Below are 6074 nucleotides of genomic sequence, written 5' to 3'. Positions count from 1 at the left end.
GACTGGTTTTTATGTGTATATATAATTGTACTAAATGCAACACGTGAGCCTTCTGAATACAATAATAAACAATTATGTTTATTTTTTAGTATCAAAGATTTGGAAACGAAGTTTCTTGTAACCGAGTTGCATACGTTATAAATAACTCGATAGACCTATTGAAGTTTGTATGTCTACGATATTTCCCAACACGTACGTTTGAAAAGTTACGTTTATGTTCGTCATTTATGCTGATAAGCGCAACGTTGCATGGTTTTACGACAGAGAAAAATAAAACGTAAACGCTGTAATGTAAGAGCCGAACGGACAAAAACTACAATTCTTAAAGCATTCAGCCCTCTAAATTTAATTAAATTGTATTCATCACACGTGACGTCATCAATTATTTCGAGACCATCATGCATGCTGTAAATCTAAACACTGAGCATGCCTATCAATGATTAATAGACACCTTGAGCTCTTTTTCGATTCTTGGACTCATGCGTGAGAGCATATTATCAATGAATTCAATAAAATTGTTCTGAAAACTAAAACCGTGCAAACTCTGTTACACCGATGTTGGCCGATGAGATTGAATGGAGAGCACAAAATAAGTATACAAGTTCGTGCTCGTCCAAAAAATCTTCTACAAGCGATGTATTTAGATGTAACACTACATTCATTGCAAAAAGTATACTGACTAGGCCTTTTTATGTGTATTTCGTTATTTGTTTTGTTTTGCCCTTGTGTGCGTAGACCTAATGATTCTGTGGTTGTTTTTGTTACGTGCAGACCTTCATGAATCCCCTTTGGTCGATTAATGTAATAGCAGTTCATAATTGTCACTATCTTTTCTAAAAGTTCATGGCCTTCTATCAACAATTATTACTTTTTACTTTTAGTATGTTTTTAGGCAATCAATGATCATTTAGGTTAATAAACAACTTGTTTATACGTCAGTTCACTCATATTATTTCTACTTAAGTAATTAACGTTGCACATTTTCGCAATGTACATTAGTAATTTTGTGCTAATACTAACATTTTTTGCGAACGATACTTAAGAGCATGCTATAAATACCACTATTACAGCGCTTCATTTTTCTAAATATGTTTCTAAACTCAGCATAACATCCCTATATCATGTATTTTGTTTATTTACCTCTCATTAAATAAGGAATATCCCCTCTAGCGTGGTAATTAACCCCCTCCCGTTATAATGAAAGGCACTACATTGACTTGTGATAACAAAAACACAGTGAGTAGAAAAAGAATAGAGAATTGTAAATTTGCAACACTAGCCTTGAAAGTGGTTAGGATTACTCATTCTTTTCCTTGCCACGCCGACAAACATCGTACAATCACAGTGACAATTTCTGTACTTAAGCACTGTACGAAGTAATAGGCCTAACTAGATATGTAATATAATAGTCATGTAATAAAATTATGTATTGGCCTATTACTACTTTTACTAAATAAGTAATCTTTGAATCAGACCGAGTCGTGTATCCCAGAGCCATATATATATATATAAAGAGATGCGACATTCCTTTCCTCGGTTTGCGAAAGTCACGTGGTATACACCGTCCATTTTTGTGTCCAAATCTTCCCAATGAACACATGCAAAGTATACGAGTTAGGTAATTTACACAGTATTTTCACATGTTTAATTGTGTTTATGATGTTATTACTTAATTGATAACTATTTAATATCAAAAGCGTGATTTAGTATTTATCTTTAGAATTCGAATATTCGATTGCCTAATTGAAGAATGCTTGCCATAGAGGGGCTATCCGACTATCGACAAGGAATAAAGAACTGCTTAAAAATACAGTACCGTAGTAAATTATAACAGTATATACAGTATAATATGAAATAGGATATAAAGTAGTGAAATCATTAAAAAAATTATAAATATAGTTACATGAAGTTCAACTCCTAAAAAGGTTAAATTAAATACTACAGGAGGCCGCTAATTGTATTATACAATATTATACACAGGAGGAACGCACATCGCGTTGGATACAGACCGACGCGTATCGCGTTGGACACAAAATGGCTCTTTATATATATTATGACTTTTTTGTATCCTAGAGTTCCTATATAGAGATAGGAACTCTAGTGTATCCGTGGCAAGGGCGCCGCTAACTACCGTACGTACAACGTCAATGGTTTTTGTATTTCAGCATTTCACATTTTTCACAACGTCTTCCATTCAGGGTATTTCGGTGCCATATGGGTCCTGTATTCTAAGCTAATTATAATTAATTTTTTGTTCTTTGTTTTGTATTAATCTTACACTCTTTATTGCGATGTGATAGCCTATACCAAATTTTCCGAAAGGCCACAAATAAAGAAATTTTTAATCTTGAAACCCAATTAGGTTTGCTGCGTAGCACAGTAAACACATTGTAAACAAATAGATAAATAATACTAACAGTGCTCGAATATGAAGATGTTATAGTCGTATCAAGTATAGCCCTTTAACAAAAACGTCTGAAAAAAGGGTGTCTGGCGGGATTCGAACCTGCAACCTTTTGCTATCATGGCGAGTATCACACCCATATTGCTCATCATAACGGATACCTAGGGTATGCGCAGATCTAGCCCCTCGAGTGCACTTTATCTCATACAACTGACTGAAACACTCCCACATAGCTCCACGATGACCTGCATGTTGCATCATTTGCAATGACTGATAGGCCTACATGGACTTACATGTATAAAATACCAAAAGTATGTCAATCTCTATGTAACCTGTTTTCTGAAAACTATAATAATTGTAAAATTGCAGTACTTAACCTTTTGAAATGATTACATCTACATTTCATGGTTATAGGGTTCCAGTCTCATAATTGCATCTGGAAGTATAATATTATATAATACCCATATTTCGTACTTAACATATTTCTTAAACGAAGCACTTGCCCTGAGTAATCAAGTTAACAGCCTAACTGGGAAATGTAATATTCTATAAAGAAAGTGATAAAAAAGCGCGAAAATGTTAAAAACCAACAGCTCATATTGCCTGTGGAGCAAACGCATGCTATACAGCTATCATAAACCTAGTTTTAAGACTTTTGAACTGAATCAAGTTTGTAGACATTCGGTAGCTCACATAACACCTACTAAGAAAAAATGCTTTAACTATTGGAAAGTAAACACATTATTACCTCCGCCAAGGAGGATGTATTGGCCGCTGTCTGTCTATTAGCAAAATTACCTAAAAACTAAGGAATGGATCATCATAAAATGTAATGGGATGGTACATGTGATGTAAGAAAGAGATGATTAAATTTTGGATATGAACGGTCAAGGACAAGGACAAGGTCAAGCTCACGGAAGTATGATTTTTTACCTTCATTCATAAAAGAAAATAATGGAATCCCTATCATACACGGTCTGCATATTGTCCGGCGGGCAAATGACGGAGGTATGCCCTATGGAGTGACTTCTCTAGTTTTGAGTGTTTTCAGGATGATAGACGTAATATTTCGTTTTACCTCGATTCAATAAATGCATATTTTACTTTCAGAAGTGTGTCACAGTATGTTGTCAACTGTACCAACATTTTGAATGAAATGTGTACATAGTTTCTAAAGCATCATTTGTTAATAGGTTACGGCGGTATTTCCTGGGTTATTTGTAAATAAGGCCTAGGCATGTATATTTTTTCTTGAGAAGATATTTATTGTGAAAAGTGCTATAAAAATATGTCTAAAAGGTTATTATTCCAAACACATCCAATATCGGGCTGCATGTTTCACAAACGATCAGCAGGCAAATCACATTAATGAAATACCGTAAAACCTCGAATTGAAGCCCTTTTTAGGCTTCATTTCGAGATAATACAGTACATACACTGTACATGAATTTCAGGGGAAAAAATACAAGCTTGGTTTATACAGTAGTTTAAGTCATTTAATGGCAGTTAAATACACTCCATGATACAGATTGATGTTACAGTGGCTTCACAAAATTTACAGCATTTATTTTGAAAAGAAAAAGCTCCCCTCTTTGCTTTGCTAAAGCCTAAAGTACTGTAGTCTCGAAAAGAAGCCTATCTCGAAAAGAAGCCCATCCATCGGAAGTTCGCAAAAAAAGAAGCCCAGGGCTTCAATTCGAGGTTTTGCAGTATGTATACTAATAATAATAATAATAATAATAATAATAATAATAATAATAAGAATAATAATAATAATAATAATAATAATAAGAATAATAATAATAAGAATAATAATAATAAGAATAATAATAATAATAATAAGAGACAGCAGTAAACACATTGTAAACAAATAGATAAATAATACTAACAGTGCTCGAATATGAAGATGTTATAGTCGTATCAAGTATAGCCCTTTAACAAAAACGTCTGAAAAAAGGGTGTCTGGCGGGATTCGAACCTGCAACCTTTTGCTATCATGGCGAGTATCACACCCATATTGCTCATCATAACGGATACCTAGGGTATGCGCAGATCTAGCCCCTCGAGTGCACTTTATCTCATACAACTGACTGAAACACTCCCACATAGCTCCACGATGACCTGCATGTTGTTATTGTTGGAATAAGTGCGTTTTGAGTGATTTTTTAAATAAAGCAATTGATGTTGATTTTTTAATGTGAAGTGGTAGTGCGTTCCAGAGTGTGGCTGCAGCAAATGAAAATGATCTGTGTCCGAAGGTCTTAGTGTTGGTGCGAGGGACAGAAATAAAATTGAGATCAGATGACCGTAGGGAACGGCCAGGCACATATTTGGGAAGAAGTTGATTAATGTATGCGGGTTGATTGAGAGTTAGTGACTTATAAGTCAGTAAAAGGATTTTATATTGAATTCTGGCATCAATTTGCAACCAATGAAGTTCACGTAAAATGGGGGTAATATAAGTGCGTCTGTTAGTAAATGTTAGTATGCGTGCAGCAGAGTTTTGTAGTCGTTGAAGCCTGTTAATTTGGATTTTAGGAATGTTAAATAAAAGAGAATTGCAATAGTCAAGTCGGGAGAAAATGAAAGTGTGAATAATCAGAGCCGTAGTTCGTTTTGATAAGTATTTTCTGATAAGTGCTATATTACGTAGATGAAAGTTAACAGATTTTATGAGTTTACCAATGTAATTTTGCATGGAAAGCTTGTCATCAAATGTGACGCCAAGGTTGGAAATGGTAGAGGAAGTTTTAATGATAGATGAGCTGTACCAATGAAGTTTAAAATAAAATAAATTTTTATTATTTCAAATAAAATTTGGTCTTTCATATCATTTTGCAATATCAGTTCGAATTTACGTTGATGATTTGAGAAACTTTTTGAGGAGTAAGACATGTTTTGGAGTCGCGCACGAATCTACAACTGTAACTTTGGAGGCGCGGTACACTACTACAATATAATGAATTAAATGACATTTTCTCGTGAATTTTAACTCTGAATCTGGCCTAAAAAAATGCAACAATTTATTTTATTTCTTTAGAGAAAAATACAGATTACTATGAGTATTTTGTACATAGAAAATGAATATATATTCTTTCCTGAACCGTTTATTAGGCCTAGTCTTACAGCATTTTGAATGAAGATTATACAACTTAGGTTGCTATAGAATGGGATCACTTTTGGAATGTTCGCTTTTCAATTATGTTGTCATCTGAGAAAGTGATCATCCTTAGTACGTCATTTAGCACCGTATGTACCATCGTTTTTAGTCAACATTTAATTGATATCGGCAATAAAAGAAGGAATGTAATATGTTACTGATCAAAATACTCTTATTATAATTGTCAATGTAGGATTTAACAGAGAACAATTTCTATTTAAACGAACGAACAAACCGCAGACTTATATAAGTAGGTGTAATGTTTTATTGCAGTCATTAGTTCATGAGAAGAAAATGACACCGAAAGGCGTTTTTTAAATTTATTGATTATAGTTGTTTATTGCTTTTTTAATAATCTCTTTATTGAAAATTCAATTAGAAAAAGAATACCAAAAAATAATACAATTCCACAGCTGTAATAAATGGCCAAAACTGTAATACTGGATATTTATATCTTAAATCTTATAATATTTTCCATGTTTGTTCTGGTTTTTTTTTTTTTTTTTTTTC

The 6074-nt window shown here is 33.5% G+C and overlaps 1 protein-coding gene across 1 annotated transcript in view; it reads right to left on the bottom strand.

Annotated features, from left to right (window-relative positions):
• LOC117121986 (growth hormone secretagogue receptor type 1-like) overlaps positions 1 to 6074 on the bottom strand; it is a 22217-nt gene that overhangs the window by 5686 nt on the left and 10457 nt on the right. The gene's annotated exons all lie outside the window — the stretch shown is intronic.

Source organism: Anneissia japonica, unplaced genomic scaffold (assembly GCF_011630105.1).
Source record: "Anneissia japonica isolate Jap-2015-1 unplaced genomic scaffold, ASM1163010v1 scaffold352_len1594369_cov220, whole genome shotgun sequence".
Taxonomy (NCBI): Eukaryota; Metazoa; Echinodermata; class Crinoidea; order Comatulida; family Comatulidae; genus Anneissia; species Anneissia japonica.
The sequence above is the reverse complement of the archived record's forward strand: the minus strand, read 5'-3'. Positions and strand labels throughout refer to the sequence as shown.